At 39.6% G+C, this 16,586-nt stretch overlaps 1 pseudogene across 1 annotated transcript; it reads left to right on the top strand.

Annotated features, from left to right (window-relative positions):
• The first annotated feature begins 7,293 nt into the window (after positions 1–7,293).
• Positions 7,294–13,475, top strand: LOC308085771 (P2X purinoceptor 5-like; annotated as a pseudogene). Its single transcript, XR_013935076.1, has 8 exons — positions 7,294–7,349; positions 7,741–7,816; positions 9,752–9,893; positions 11,777–11,910; positions 12,420–12,513; positions 12,684–12,749; positions 12,917–12,984; positions 13,340–13,475. The product of XR_013935076.1 is annotated as a P2X purinoceptor 5-like (transcript).
• Positions 13,476–16,586: the final 3,111 nt, after the last annotated feature.

Here is a 16,586-nt window from a genome sequence, read left to right on the forward strand (position 1 = left end):
TTCGCTGTTGTCATAATTATTAAAGTTTCTAAAACGTAACTTTCAAGTGAAGTTTATAGGGGGAAACTTTAAGGAAGGGAGGAGTCTTGCCTGAACCTCTGCACTGAACCATCATGTGTTGTGTGTGTGGTGTGACAAGCGTGACCAGACACAAACACACGCACGCACACACGCACGCACTCACACACACACAGGGTGGTATGGTAGTGACTATACTGTACGTTCTTAACTTTGTGTGCAGTGCCAGTGCATGCACTCAAACTTTATTGTTGATCATGCGTGACATTATGAAAGCATTTGTTTTTGCATTGGTAGGTCAGGAAATATAAATAAAAACATAAAACAAAACAAAAGATTAAACAATTAAATATATTCTTTTAAAACTGCATTCGAATGGCAGTTTTAGAATTCGATTTTTCTTTTCACTTAAGAATTATTTTTGAATACCGAAATTCGTTCTGACAGCACTACCGTGTATTCACAAGGTTTCCCGCCGATCCAAGCGAGAACGCAGGTGGTGTTGCTGCCCGTCTGAAAAACCCATTAGGGGTCAAAAAGGTTTGCACCAAAAACATTTACAAACACTCAAACCAAAATAGTGCAGATATGAACACACCAGAAATGTACGCAAATTAATGTATTTATTTTCTGACAACATTTCTGTTGCTTTCAGAAATAGGAGTGGTATACTCTAGTGGTTTTGTTTCAAAAATAATTTTGGGAGTCACACTTGTAACAGACAAAAAGATGCTGTAACCAGAGGCGTCAATTGGGTATGGCAGGCTATGGCAGCTGCCATACCCTGGCTCCAGGATTTTTTTATAAAAAATAAATCCATGAATGTCTCTGTCTATCTGCGTTGATTATTCTGTTATTAAATTTCAGTAAAATAACTACCAATGCAAAATGATTGCTTTCACAGGGTATTTCATTCTTCACAACTGCTTGTATCTCCCCTATTCTCCCCTATCTTGTCAAATGGTATATTCCCAGGCCCAGCCTGGGAATCCCAGGTTCAACACAGGTGCAATGCATTATTGTTAATTAGCAAGCAGCAGAGGCGCGTTTTTTCAATAGCAGACAGGCTGTTTTATTTACTTGTGAACAGTGAGTTAAAATGAAAAGGAAGCAGACCTCTCTGCATGCATTTTTTGGTAAAAAGACTGACACAGCAACCCCCGCAGCAGACAAGCCGTGCGGCCGAAAAAGGGGCCCCCAAAAAGGGGCCGCGCGGCTTCGCCGCGCGCCCAAGATAGTTAACCCTGCCATACCCTAGCTTTTACTGAACTGACGCCACTGGCTGTAACGACAACAGAGATACCAGAGATGTCACCAAAAACACTAATAAATGACTGTTAAATACTTTAATATAAAGTGTTACCAAGAGGGAACTGTTAACTATTTGCAGTACTCTGGCTCTAACTCAAAATTGACTTGTGTTTTTGATCAACAATATTAATGCATGATTGGAATGGACAAATGAATAGAATAGCTCCAAGGCAATTGTTTTATTCTACTTATTTTTGTAATGTCTTCTTCTTCTTCTTTTTAGATCCTGGGCTATTAAAAAAACATTTGACGTCCAGGTCTAACAACATCCATCCTAAAGTTTTCCATCAGTGTGTGAAGAACAGAGTTGTAGCAGCGATGCAGACCACCATGTTGAAACCAGTGATCAAGTTACACAGAATAGGTATGTACTGTTTTTGTAAAAAAGAAAATATGATCACTGTAAACATTTACTCCAATAGGGCATAGCAGTGGTGGCCATTTTCTGGTTCCATCTATCCAGACCCCATTATTTTTTCCCATAGAGATTTCCAAAAATATGTATATCAATTATTTTAAGCCTAGAATCAAGCCATCCAGGATCCTGGTGATTCATGACCATAAAACATTTGATTACATGAAGAAGAAAAAATTGAAAACCGCAAAACAAAGGGTATTTATTTAATATAGTATATCATAATTAAAATGTTTTATGGTTTATGGTTTTTTAAGGCCGAAAGGCATGGCGAGAGAGTATGTTTTGCCCCCTGTCCATCCGTCCGTGTGTCCGTGTGTCCGTCCGTCCGTCCTTCTGTCTGTTAACAGCTAATCTCCACCACCGTTGGCCCAGTCGCTGTGAAACTGCACACACACACTCCCTGAATGCCACAGCAGAACTTCTGCCCCACATTTTTTAGATCATAGTGTGTCATAGGGTGTCATAGGGTGTCATAGCGCCACCATGAGGCCGACTTTTACAAAACACATTTTTGGATATTACTCCTACAGATTTTGTCCAAACAACACACAAATCAGTACACAGTATCTCTGTAGTCATGTGATTAACACGGATCTGTCCGATTTTCCTTGGCTTCCAAAGTTTGCAGGATTGTTTTGTTTTGAACAAAATGCCTCAAATCATAAACGCAGCATGCGATTTCCGTGAAATTTTGGACGCAGATTCCCACTAGGCCGCGGAAGAAATGCCCCCCTTTTCACATTGGCCTGTTATAGCGCCACCAGCAGGTCTAATTTAGCAAACCACATTTTTGGAACATAATCATGAATGCAGTGTCCGATTGCTGTGAAAGGCCTAAGAAGAAATGGCACCCTTTTCACATTGGCCTATTATAGCGCCACCAGGAGGCCATAATAACCTACCTGACCTGGCGGAGACTTGTGCTCCGAGGAGCACTTTTTCTAGTTTTGTTTTTTTCTTCGAACGACGCTATTGGGAAGAAATTATTAATTGAAAATAAAAAGTAATAATTAACATTTGTTATTGAAAATACGTTTGGGGAATGTTTTTGTCCTTGAGAATGCTTTTAGCTCTGTTCAAGTCCTGTAGGGAGGGGAGGGAAATTCCATTGCATGGATCGCTGGTCCTGGGAGTGGTAGCTGAGTAGATCGCCTGTCACAATAAAAGGATTTTCTTTACATTTTCTCAGCTGTCTGAGCTGGTACAGGAACTGAAAGAATGACCGCCGCTGTAGAAACTGAAAACTGGTATTCCTGTTGTACTGTAGGATAGGGATGGGATAATAATCGTTATTCGCGATAAAAACGCTCACAATTTAAATTTATTGTGAAATTGTCCGTCATACACTCGGATCAATTCGCTTTTGCTGAGCTGCATATCAGCTTGTCTAATTGTGACGCATTGTGAACTTGTAGATCTGCTATTTTTGACAATAGTTCCCCCCAGAAGTGGGCTGCCAGGGTTCAAGTGGTTAACAAATGTGTAATTTTAAGAGTTTTAAGCATATTTGTTGCGGCAATATCGTTAATCACATTTATTTTTGCCACAATAATCGTGACATGGAATTCTGATATTGTCCCATCCCTACCGTAGAAACTGGACATTAGCAGACTACAGTTATGCACAGAGCCTGTTGCGAGAAAACATACAAAATCTCTTAATTCAGACTTTTCTTTTTTTTTTACTGGTGGAAATATTGGTAACATTGCTTAAAAAGGTATGTTCAACTTTTGCTTGTTTGGCCATGAGTTTGGGCCAGAACTGAAAAAACGGCGGAAGAAAGCCTACAATCTCAATAAGGCTTCGAGCCTGATAGGCCTCGAAACCTTAAATAATCATTGCAGTTGCAATAGGGCTTCGCACTACTGTGCAGTGCTCGGGCCCTAATAAAAATTGTTGTGTAAAACTATTACACAACAGGACATATCCTATACGTATCAATATCATCTTAAGGCTGATGGGAAAATAAAATGCTCTCAATTCAAAGATCAATCCTGTTATACCATGATTATAACATTGGGTTTTTTCTACAGGGTGAATCTGTTCTGTTCATTGTCACCAATTTCATAGAGACCCCAAATCAAAAGCAGGGTCACTGTGCTGAGGTAAGGGCATTTTATTACTATTGTACCGTACTTGAGTTGCAAAACACTTGGACTGTCTTCTCACAACTGCACATTTATATAAATGCACAGCCATCTATCGCATTCTATATCCATATGTTTATGTTGTTGTTTTTTATACTTCATTGTTTGACAGTGTTGCACAAAAGTAGCAAAAGTAGCTGATCTACAAGCTCACAACGTGTCACGATGCAAGAAAAAAAAATCCTATGATGATGACATGCCCAAAATAGGGATGCTAAGTTGAAAGTGGTTAAGTCTGTCTTTGCGATTTGTGTATGTATTATGTGGTTAGTTTCTGTCTATCATAAAGGTACTACTCCCAGCTGACAAAGATGTGTCCAGGGCTCACTGGACATAGCCTGGTAAACCCTCCCTCCGGAAATCTCATTTGTAATTTATTTCAGGAGTACGTCTGGCATGATCGCCCATTCTGCAATTTTGGCTGTGGGCTGGAGTTGGGCGGGAGTAATACCGTTGACTGACAACCCCTTCAGCCAATCAGCAGTGTTCCCCTTCAGCCAGTGCATTTTTACCACCTCCAGACTAATGTGACGCAACGGGACTTTTGAGACGGCCATGCCCAAAATAGTTTGCCTTATTCGGATACATGAGTGTCACTGCCCGCCCCTGCCGGTTCTCTAAATTTGTATTTTTAAATAGGCTCTGTCATGATTAATTGACCGCATATATGAAGTTAAACAGCTAAATTCTATCCAAACGATATCTTAAAAGTAAATTCCGTGCCTCAAAAAAGAAGTTTGAGAGCGTTTTAAAACCGAAAGTAAGAAGTAAATACAACGCACAAAAAACAATGGCTGCCGTTTGTTTTTGGTCGGCTGCACTCGGTTCCATTCGGGCTCACTCGAACTCGCCACCTGATTGGCCAACTTTCGCTGTCAATCACAGAAAGATGAGCGACGACGCTGATAGGCTCGTCCATTTGGTGAACGGGCTAGAAACGGCCAGACAAGCCTTCAAGCCAGACTCCTTCCTGAAATCAAATGGAAATGAGATTTTCCGGAGGGAGGGGCTTTACCAGGCTACACTGGACCAGTGCCATCTATTAGAGAGTTACGCCAACTCCGTTCACTTTTTCGGGCCAGGTCTTCTACATACACATACATTGGCGAATAGTGACAAATCCCTAAACCGGAAGTTCATGGAATGCATTGAAGTCGACGGCTCCTTGTCACTATTTCCAGCTACATGAACCACGTGACCGACACTGTTTCTGACCCCTCATTGGCGCAACTCTCTAATTGAAGGCTCTGCACTGGACACACCAGTGTGTGTATGTTTCTGTGTACATGTGCATACATGTGTGTGTGAGTGTATGAGTGTGAGCGTGAGCGTGTGCGTGTGCAAGTGCGAACGTGTGTGTGTGTGTGTGTGTGTGTGTGTGTGTGTGTGTGTGAGTGTGAGCGTGTGTGAGCGCGTCCGTCTTCTGTCTGTTTACCTGCATACTGTCACTCTGTTGGCCATTCCTGGATGGTAGTTTGAGCTGTTATCATCATTTCCCATTAAACACATTAGCTGGGTCTATTAGTCCATGAGCCAGACACGATTTCATTATCGAAAGAGTGGGCAAAACCATACCTATATTAAATTGTTTATAGGGTCTGATGGAGCTGTTTTCTCGCCATCACCCACACAAAGTACCATTTATGTTTCATAAAGGTGATAAAGAAAAACCAGACTCAGAACACAGGTAGCCATTGGGTATAATGAAATATCTTGTATGTATAATATCAGACGATGAAGATGATGATGATGGTGTGACAGTTTATCTTTGGACAAACAGCGTCCCCATGTCTGGGTCAACACATTGACATCGGCTCTGACCTGTCACTGGTCAGTGGGGATTTCGTGACACTGAAGGAAGGGATACAGTAGAAAAGAACACTGATAGGAAGTGTTCTCAAAACAACGGATAGCCACAGAAAGCCTGTAGCTAGTTTGACCTTGGCTTGCATAGACACAGAGAGAATAGGAGTACAGAGTACATTTAACATGACTGATTTAGGCCAATATAACATCATTATATTAATTTGACATTTTAAGCAGGTTTATGGACCCTAGACACATTATGATAATTAAGATAACGAGATTAACTCTATCAGGGTCAATATAAGTAAATAAATGAATGATAAACTTTCCACAGGAGCAGCTTTTTTTATCACACACTTTGTTATTTTCCCCATACAGTACGTACATGACAAGTGAAAATAATGACAAAATTTAAAAAATAGTTATCATAATGAAACTTCCCCAGTTGATTACTTACATGAAGACAATGATTTATCGTATTACAAGTTTTCTGAAATTGTATATTTAAATATGCAAATTAGGCATTTAGTCCATGAGCCAGAGCCCTACATTGAGCCAGATATTGAATATACTGTATTGTACGTATGGGGAAAATAACAAAATGTGTGATAAATATGAAAAAGCTGCTCCTGTGGAAAGGTTATCATATATTTATTTACTTATATTGACCCTATAAACAATTTAATATAGGTATGGTTTTGCCCACTCTTTCGATAATCATTGCTACATTTTGGGGCTCTGGCTCATTGACTATATACAGCAATGCTTTTCAAGCTCAACCAGTATTCTGGTAAAAATGTGTCATCGCCCCGTAAACAGTCTTTCTTGTCTCTCTCCACTGCTCCATCAAAAGGTTCTATCGCTCCAGTATGCATGCCATTGGTGTCATTAGAACACTAACAATTTGTTCATTGTTTTATTTCATAGCAGCAAGCAATGGAACTGAAAAAGTGTTCAGTACCCCTACAGGAAGTCCCAATAAACTCTATGAAAGATGTGATTTTTCAGAGCAACTGCTTAAAATATTCATTCAACAAATCAACATTTACTTTAGTACACCTACATGGCTTTACTTTAGTGTCTAGTTACTAGTAGACACTAAAGTTGTCGTATCCAAACAACCCACAATTGATGAGGCATGGGTCTGTTTGCATGTCTTAAAAGCTGGGCTGCTAAACGAGGTCATTGTGGTTATAGGGTGGAGCTTGCATTCGGTTGCATAATGGTTGCAAGCTAATTAACAACAATACATAAAACCTAGCTAGGCTGTTATCCAACAGGAAACATATGTAAAGCAGCACAACAACAATGTAGTGTTTGGTCCCAATTTGGCAAACGTATTTATAACCACAAATACAACTTGTCTTTTTTGAATATGTCTTGAATATATCTTTGTAAATTCATTAGTAGGCCGAACTTTGTCCAGATCAATATTGAAAAGTTACCTGTGACAATGACTTTCTCATTGTCAAACACAGGTAGGCCCGCTTTGTAGTTACGTTTTCATCTGCTGAAGGGGTTCTGCACACATATTTATTCAACATAGCAGTACTTTTACAAACAAACTACAAGGGGTTGTCTAGATTGTTGGTCATGGGTGCCTGCCACCTACAGAACCCACAGCACCCAATGAAGCTCTGCTTATACGTGTAAGGAACAGCTATAGTACACGGAAACACATACGTTTTTATTGCAAAGGTTTACCTTATAATACCTTTATCTGAAACTTGTCTCTTTTTCATGTCATATCACACGTTAGTGGGTTGGTTTCTTGCTAATCACATTATGACACACAGGAAGTGTACTGAGGTTTGCTTGGTTTGCTACGGATATGAGTACTCTGGTGGCTACAGGCTGAGACAGTATTCAGTCTACCCCTCATAAACATTATTTTTATATTTGAGTTTCAGACACCTTTTTGAGAGCAAACCGTCAAATTGTTTGTGTCCTTCATTGCTATTAAGAATACAAATAAGACTAATGTAATCAACACACATTCACAGCCTGTGTAATGGAATAACAAACCCTACTCTTTTACAGAGGACCTCTGTTGACAAAGGCAGAAAACTTCACCATCTACATCAAAAACTCGTTTCCCCAAATTTGCCTTTTCAAAGTAAGCAATTTGAAACTAGAAAAACCTGTGCTCCTCGGAGGTCTCCGCCAGGTCAGGTAGGTTATTGTGGGGCAGCAATGTTCGGAATTCGCCAATCAGGATGGAATATGAAAAATCGGATGGAACCATCTTGATCACTTGACTATAGAGACAATGGGTACCAATTTGCATGATGTTTGAATTTGAAGGAGTAATGTAAAAAAGAAAAGTGTTGCAAAATCGGCCTCCTGGTGGCGCTATAATAGGGCAATGTTAAAAGGGTGGCATTTGTTCTTCAACGTAGTGCGAATGTGCGTGCAAAGTGTCAACGCAATCGGACGCTGCATTCATGATTTGTGGCATTTTGTTCAAAACGGGCCACTCCTGCAAACTTTAGATGTCAATGTTAGCCAATCAGGATGGAATATGAAAAATTAAACAGATCCATCTTGATCATATGACTATAGAGATCATGTGTACCAATTTGCGTGAAATTTGGATACATTCTGAAGGCTTAATATCCAAAAATGTGTTTTACATAAGTCGGCCTCCTGGTGGCGCTATGAAAGGCAAATGTGAAAAATGCAGGGCAGTTGTTTTTCCTTGGCCTCTAGGGAGTGTGCGTGCAAAGTTTCACGCAGATCGGTGCAGTTATAGTTAAAAACACAAATCGGCCTTTTATAGCGCCACCATGAGGCTGATTTGAAAATGTTCAAGTGGCATTTCTTCCTCTGCCTAGTGGGAATGTACTAGGGGTGTAACGATACATTTTAACAACGATTCGATACGTATCACGATACTTGGTTGTCGATACGATACATGAACGATACAGGTTAATTTAGAACGATACGATATGTTTCGATTCAGTGATTTAGTCGATACGATACATGAACGATACAGGACAGGTTAATTTAGAACGATACGATTCGATTCAATGACTTAAAATCGATATAGTAACTATTTATTTACCCAAAAATTCTGTGTGAAAAATAAATACCTGGATACTGGATATAAATCCCTCTTTCTCTTTTTTTCTTCTTAAAAGTACTTAGTTTGATATAATTGATTATTTGCATTGCAGAACGATTCGATACGATTATTTGCATTGCAAAACGATTCGATACGATACAAAGTCAAACGATACGATATTTAGCTGTTTGCATATCGATATAGTAGATCGTTGAAAATTCAAAACGATGCATCGATGCAGTTACTGTATCGTTACGGGCCTAGAATGTACGTGTGAAATCTCACGGAAATCGCAAACTGCGTTCATGATTTGAGGCATTTTGTTGAAAACGGAGCAAACCTGCAAACTTTGGAAGCCAACCTTAGCCAATCAAGATGGAATATGGGAAATTGGACAGATCCGTGTTGATCACATGACTATAGAGATACTGTGTACTGATTTGCGTGATGTTTGGATAAAATCTGTAGGGAGTACTGTCAAAAAATGTGTTTTGCAAAAAGCGGCCTCCTGGTGGCACTATAAAAGGCCCATTTGAAAAATTTGGGGCAGAGGTTCTGCTCTGGCATCCAGGGAGTGTGTGTGCACAGTTTCGCTGCGATCAAGCCAACGGTGCCAGAGATTAGCTGTCCACAAAATGACAGAATGACGGACGGACGGACACACAGACGGACGGACGGACGGACGGACAGGGGGTAAAACATACTCTCTCGCCATGCCTTACGGCCTGGCGGAGACAACAAAGGCTGCATTCCATTAAAAGTTGTATTTATTAAGTATTATGCAATGTATGTGTTAGCAACCACAACACATGTACAGTGTGTGTGTGTGTGTGTGTGTGTGTGTGTGTGTGTGTGTGTGTGTGTGTGTGTGTGTGTGTGTGTGTGTGTGTGTGTGTGTGTGCATGCGTGCGTGTGTGTGTGTGCCTGCGTGTGAGCATGCGTGCGTGTGTGTATATACAAATGCTAATTTTGTTCTTCAAATCTCAGGTCCAATGTCGCAGAGACAACTGATGAATCTTATCTGAAGAGATGTAAATATGATGAGGACTTAAATCCCTACTGCCCCATCTTTCGCCTGGGAGACATTACTAGCCGAGCCGGACACAACTTCCAGGACATGGCCACTCTAGTTAGTTTTACAGATTTGTATCGTTTTTAGTGTTATTTGTATCAGTATTTAACATTTATTATATTTATCTTGTGAAGTTCAACCTTTAATGGTTCTTCCTGCGCCTTCTGATGCAGCATGTCATCTAACTTGCTACAGAGAATATACTCAGAATAATACTGGAAAGCAGCGATTGGGGACATGATGTCCAGTTCAGCATCAGGGGTAGTGTCCGGTGGTGTAAAGTAACTAAGTACATTTACTCAAGTACTGTACTTAAGTACAATTTTGAGGTAGTTTTACTTTACTGGAGTATTTCCAATTTTCTGTACTTTTACTTCTACTCCACTACATCTCAGAGGCATATATTGTACTTTTACTCCACTACAATTATTTGAAAACTTTAGTTACTAGTTACTTTGCAGATATAAAGTATTACATTATGAAACATACATAACCACTTTAGCCCTATTTGCATTACCTAGGCTAGTAAATGTTGAATTCCAGACTTTTACTTGTAACAGAGTACTTCTACATTGCAGTATTGATACTTTTACTTAAGTAAAACATTTGAGTACTTTTTCCACCACTGCGAGTAACCACAGTTGGTAGGACACACTGTAGACGTCACAGTGGTGTCTATTTTATCCAACTTTCTAATCTATCTTATCCTTGTCCAACAACGGTACAAGCTTGCTGCTTTTTCAACTGCCATAACAGTTCTTACGACCGGAATAACAAACGGCTCGCTAATGGAGTGAAAGTGAAACCTCCTTGATTCCTGAAACAGTGTTATTCTTATACTGCATACCATGCATTACCACAGCATATGATGGAAAACTTCTTCAATTATGCTGCTCTTTATTTATGTAAAATTGTAAATTGTAATTGTACATTTTTTGTACAGTTCAAGAGCAGTTAAAGTACAAAGAAAGTTGCGGTTTGACCTTCAAGTAAATTTAGATTCCAATGCAGTTCTGTTACAACTTTTAAAAATAAAGTGGTAGTGTCACATTCAAGTAAAGGCAAATATATGAACAATTTATATAAAAATAAAGACTATTGCACAAACATTTTCTGTGTGCAGTAAATATTAAAAACAGTGATTAATATAAGACCAGGGCAAAAAGCAGGCAAACTAGTTCACCAACATGTACATACCTGACACCAGAACAATGCAATTTCAGCTTGAATGGATGGAATGCATCAGACATTCAGATGATGAATAAATGCACAAGAGAATAGTCAGCCTTTTGAGTCAATTGAAAAGGCTGCTTCAAAAGTACAATTAACAATTTATGCCAGACATGGAGAGACAATTATACATTTCTAAATGCACAGCTATTCATACAAGACAAGTTCATTATCATTCTTTATGTAAGCACATTGACTCGGGTAGAGATCTTTTGGTTTTTGAACTGCTCATAATGTGTAAAAGCTCAATCCATAAACAAGGCAATGAAACAGGTCTATATGCGACCAAAATCACTCGACCACTATTTGTATTGCTATAAATCAGTTTATTTATTTTGTTTATTTTGTTCCTTTGCTTCCTCGTTCAGCTGCTCTTTACGGAATCATAAGTTGCACTAGAGCTTCGCCTGTTCCATTCCATTGATATATTTTCTGTTTATTGATCTATCTGTTCCTGCAGTTTGTTTTCGCTGTGTCCGTGTGAGCAACAGAAATATTTACACCCGCTGTGTGTCTAAACAAATGCCGCCTGCAGTCACGTGATGCTGACATGAATGAAGTCGTTCTCAATTCTCTTCATAGACCGAATACACTGTAGACCGGTTTAGCTTAGTGATTCTCACTTTCTGTCATGGAGGCCTTACTCCTATTCTATCAGGTAGTCAACTGCATTCATCTGATTGCTTGTAAACTGCTCTCTTTTTTTCAAGGGTGGGTCAATTGCCATTCTAATAGAGTGGAATTGTGACCTTGACAAGGGATATTCTCATTGTCATCCACGTTATCACTTCACTCGTCTGGACTCCTCCAACAACTCCATAACGTCATCAGGTTTTAACTTCAGGTGATTTGCACTTGATTCAGTCAGACTACACTGGCTCCCTGTGTCCTCCAGAATCAATTGTATTTTCTTGTTAAAGTAAGTGTTAAATAGCTCAGTAACAAAGGTCTCCCTGTCTCTGCAGTTCTTTAATAAACAGAAAATACATTTTCAGGTCAGGATACCAATTTCAACCAATCAGGATTAGCAGACATTGAGACTCCTGTATACTTGTGTTTGTTTGTTCAGTAACAGGAGTCTCCGCGTCTCTCCAGCTCTTTAATCTGTCTGATTCTAGCAATGATTACAATAGGAACATGTTCTACAACTGTTTAATAACCCTTTTTTTAAACCAGAAAATATCACTTACATCACCTTTAAAGTCCCTCTACTTGAATGCCGGGGACCTGTGTGTGTGTGCGTGCGTGCGTGTGTGTGTGTATGTGTGTGTGATATGTGTGTGTGTGTGTGTGGTTGATACATAGTTAAATATTGTATATGGACATAAATATAATATGCTGTTATTTTAACAGACACGCTCGCTATTACAAAAATGCTGCAGGGGACAGCTACCGAAACTTATTCAAAGTTTACGGCGTGCGCTTTGACATCATGGTACATGGAAAGGTATGGAAAATACAACTCCTGACAGAAACTTGTTCAAGTGTTCAAGAAATTTGTAACTTTAGTTTATTGGATGTGGAGATTATTTTGGATGATGGCAACCCACCCTTTTTGTGTGTGCATGTGCGTACTTTTTAAACCATCTTACTTGTCATTTCTACTATCTTTCTTAGGCTGGCAAATTCAATATAATCCCAACATGCATCAATATAGGCTCAGGACTGGCGTTGATGGGTGCTGTAAGTGAACTCCTTTTGAAACTCATTTTGAACATTTAAAATCCAAATCCATAGTTTTTGGGTATAATGTTATGCAATCTATGCCATGGTGAATATTCTAAATTTTATTTTTGCTCCATATGAAATTACATGCCTCAATTTGTAATTTGTTTTTTTAATTTCAACAGGGAGTATTCATCTGTGACATGGTCGTTCTCTATCTGATTTATCGGGAAAGCAAATTTGAGACAACAAAGTATGTCAACAGTAATGTTGTCGGTCTTGTGCCATCTGGTGTTATAATGTGATATCAGCTCAACAGCATGACAAACTAACTGAAAGTAGATTTCAAAGATTCCTGTGATATATACTAAGCAACATAAAAATATGTCAATCATATTTATGAATTGGTAAATTTTAGGCCTGCAACAGCCACACCGTAAAAAATTACAAATGTTATTAATGTTACCAAGTTTCTTAAAAACATTTGAGGAAGTCAGACTTTGGCAAGTATATATTTCAAATTACTTGTCACACACAACCATAAGACAAAAGTGGGGGCGACTTTCAAATCTCCCTAAAGTTCTGTCACTCTTGCCTTATTTCCACAGAAACAAGGGTGCATCTCAACACAATGGTACAGAAGACACGAAAGGATTGGAACAGCAGCAGCTGACAGACCTATCACCAGAGACTTAATCACCAGGGCCACAGATCGCTGGTAACAACAGCCGAATAAGTTGCACCACAGACCAACACGGGAACTACAAATTTCACGCCCACCTTTGAGACAGTGCCTCTAGTCGAGGTCCGTTAGAACGATGTACTGCAGCTGCCAATGCATTCCCTATGAGAGGATATGAGAGTTAGCCTACTTTTAAAATTATCCTACATTAACTGGACTGAGACAATATTGATTTAAATAAAAAATATGTTTCCAAATGTATGGAGTGTCTTTGTCAACATATCTTCTTGTTTTCTTAATAGTTGATGTGTTTCACATTTATTTTGCCACTTTTATGGGTTACCCATAATGTTAACACAGCAGAGGGTAGACTACTACGATGATGTGGGAACGTCTTAGGATCTTGAGCGCTCAAGTTAATAAGACGTTAGAACGACATATATGACGTTAGAACGACATAAAAAAAAAATCTGCACTATGGCACTTTAGGGGCTCCGTACCAGTGTCCGTCTTTGATTTCGTCTCATCCTTTTTACACTGGGTTTTCTACAAATACTGTTTAACTACAAATAGTTTTAATTAACATAGAGCAGGATTTACGACCCTTATCAGCTCCCTTATCAGCTCTATCAGTTGGAGCCCGGGTTCAAACTGGAAAAATTCCCTTTCCCAAACTGCCGCTCTACCTCCAGAGCCACTGCTGCCCCATCTGTTGTACAAATAATAAAGAGATAAAAATGGACCAAGAATTCACTACAAGACATCTACTTATTAACACATTCATATTTTGTGAATAATATTACGTGTTAACTTCAACAATGGTACACTTAAAAATCACAAGTGTTCATTTGTCCATGTGGCTCCATATGGCTCCATCTCTACACTTTCAGAGTTAATAAACAACAGAAACCGGACTAAAAGGACTACATATTATAACACACCCAAAGAAATATAGCAGGAACTGATACTTTTAAGGTCTGCAGGTAACCCATTCCATATATACAGTTGTGTACATGAATGAACATTGTCCAATGTTTATCTTAAATCTGACAGGAACCAGTTCAGTGATCTCCCCCTTGAAACGTGGCCGTGAACATTACTGACTTTATTCAAATAATTACTGAGGCACTTCGGAGCTACATTATACAAAATGCACCATGCACATCTTTGATTTGGGTCACTCTCTCTGTCAAATACTCTGAGCCACTTCAGGCTGTCAAAATATGCTGGGAGGAGGTGAGTTCTGGGATGTAGCATCCTACTATATAATCCTACTATATAATTGGAGTAACCTCTGTCTGTCTTGGTGGGTCGTCGACCGGGTATGGGCTAGTTAGTATTAATCTGACTAATTTGTTCTGCGCAGTCTGAACTCTGAAGCCTATTTTCTTTTTTATCTTGGGGGTGCTGGTTTACCAAGAAGAACAGGCGTAGTCAAAATGGCATTGAACCAGAGCCCCCGACAAAATCTCCAACGCATTTCTGTTCAGTAATGTGGACTTTCTACCAAGGAATCTGACTCCCTGATTGACCTTAGAGATGGGTTGTGAACTTGCGCAAGAACCTCTTTTTCAGGTGATTCGCCCAGGTGGGCGAGGTTTGGAGGTTAAGGTTTAGGCATAGCTTCTGTGAGGTTAAGGGCTTAGGGTTACGGATCCGTCCGATTTTTCACATTCCAGCCTGATTGGCGAATTCTGAACATTGCTGGCCCACACTAACCTACCTGACCTGGCGGAGACCTGTGCTCCGAGCACTTTTTCTAATTTCTCCTGTGTTGTTGTGTAGGGATATGGCCTTTACTAGAGCAATTAAGATAAATGGAAGGAGCAGGTTCAACAGGCCCTAGGGCAGAGATAATTGATCCTGACCTTTGGACAGGCTGCATGTTGGTTTCAATTCTACAAGCTTGTGCTCTATTTTATGCTCTACCACTACAACCAACTCCAAGTTTGCTGGAGCCTTTGGTTTGTCTGTTGGATGAGACCACCAGATCTACAAGCCCACAACGCAGATCGGCTTTTTTGTAAATTTGAGTCCCAATAGTCCCTTGACGTCAAAGACATCCAAATTACATGAGCCCAGAACGCCATGGACGTCTAAAACGTAAAAAAAAAAAAAAAGAAACGTTTAATTTTTTTTTTTAGGAAAAACGTTCAGAACCCAAGATATCGTGATCCGAAGATTTGCTGCTCCTTCCACTTCTTGTTTAACTTATTACTTAAAAAGGTTGGATCTCGTCTCCTGTGTACTTTTTTTTTTACTACAGTATGTATTTTTGGCCCAGACATGTTATTTTCAAAGGCAGACAATTAATGTCAATGAGGTCGCGATGACCTCGTTGACATTTGTGAAACCACACAGTGCAACCCTCAGTGAATAGCACCCATCAGGGGATCGATCATACTGGAGATAAATATTCTGTGACTACTTGAAAAAGGTACGAAATTTTTTTAATCACGGGCACAGTACGCAATTATTTTTTTATCTAATTGGCCCTGAATGAGTTGCAGTGGAGTCAAACTTACAATATTTCTATTTGAAATGTAGCATAGTAAGTCATGTGCTAAAAAAAACAAAAACAATTCTCCAAAAATGTACTGTCCTCCTCTGGAGACCAGAGATATGGAGCAGATTCACAGTATTCAGCAAGCGAGCGAGATGGAAGGAATCTTCAGTGCAGTGCTTACCATTGCCAGGCCCAGCAGAAAGTAGAGTGGTGCCATTCTTATTATGCTTTCTTTTTTTTTTTAAATTAAGGTTTCGAGGCCTATCAGGCTCGAAGCCTAATTGAGATTGTACCGTTTCTTCCGCCGTTTTTTCAGTTCTGGCCCAACTGCGTGGTCGCTTTTTATGAAACTCGGCAATATGGTAGAGGGCTATGCCAAACGGCGAAGACCTGAAACTCACAACCATTGGCCAAAGGGTGGCGCTGTAGCACTCAATTGAAATATGCCAACTTTGAACAGGTACAACTCATGCCCTGTTTGACCTACAGCCATTCGATACACACATGCGTCTCCTCATGTTAAACAACTTTCACATTTTGACTTTTGACCTCTGACCTTTAGATCTCCCACCATTTTGAATTATATGAAAAACAGTAAAAATCTATAGCTTTCTGGGATCTTTGAGCAATCTGCACGAAACATTTTACACATGAACTTTGGACCTAT

The sequence above is a fragment of the Gymnoscopelus braueri genome, assembly GCF_963280865.1.
Source record: "Gymnoscopelus braueri genome assembly, chromosome: 5".
Lineage (NCBI taxonomy): Eukaryota > Metazoa > Chordata > Actinopteri > Myctophiformes > Myctophidae > Gymnoscopelus > Gymnoscopelus braueri.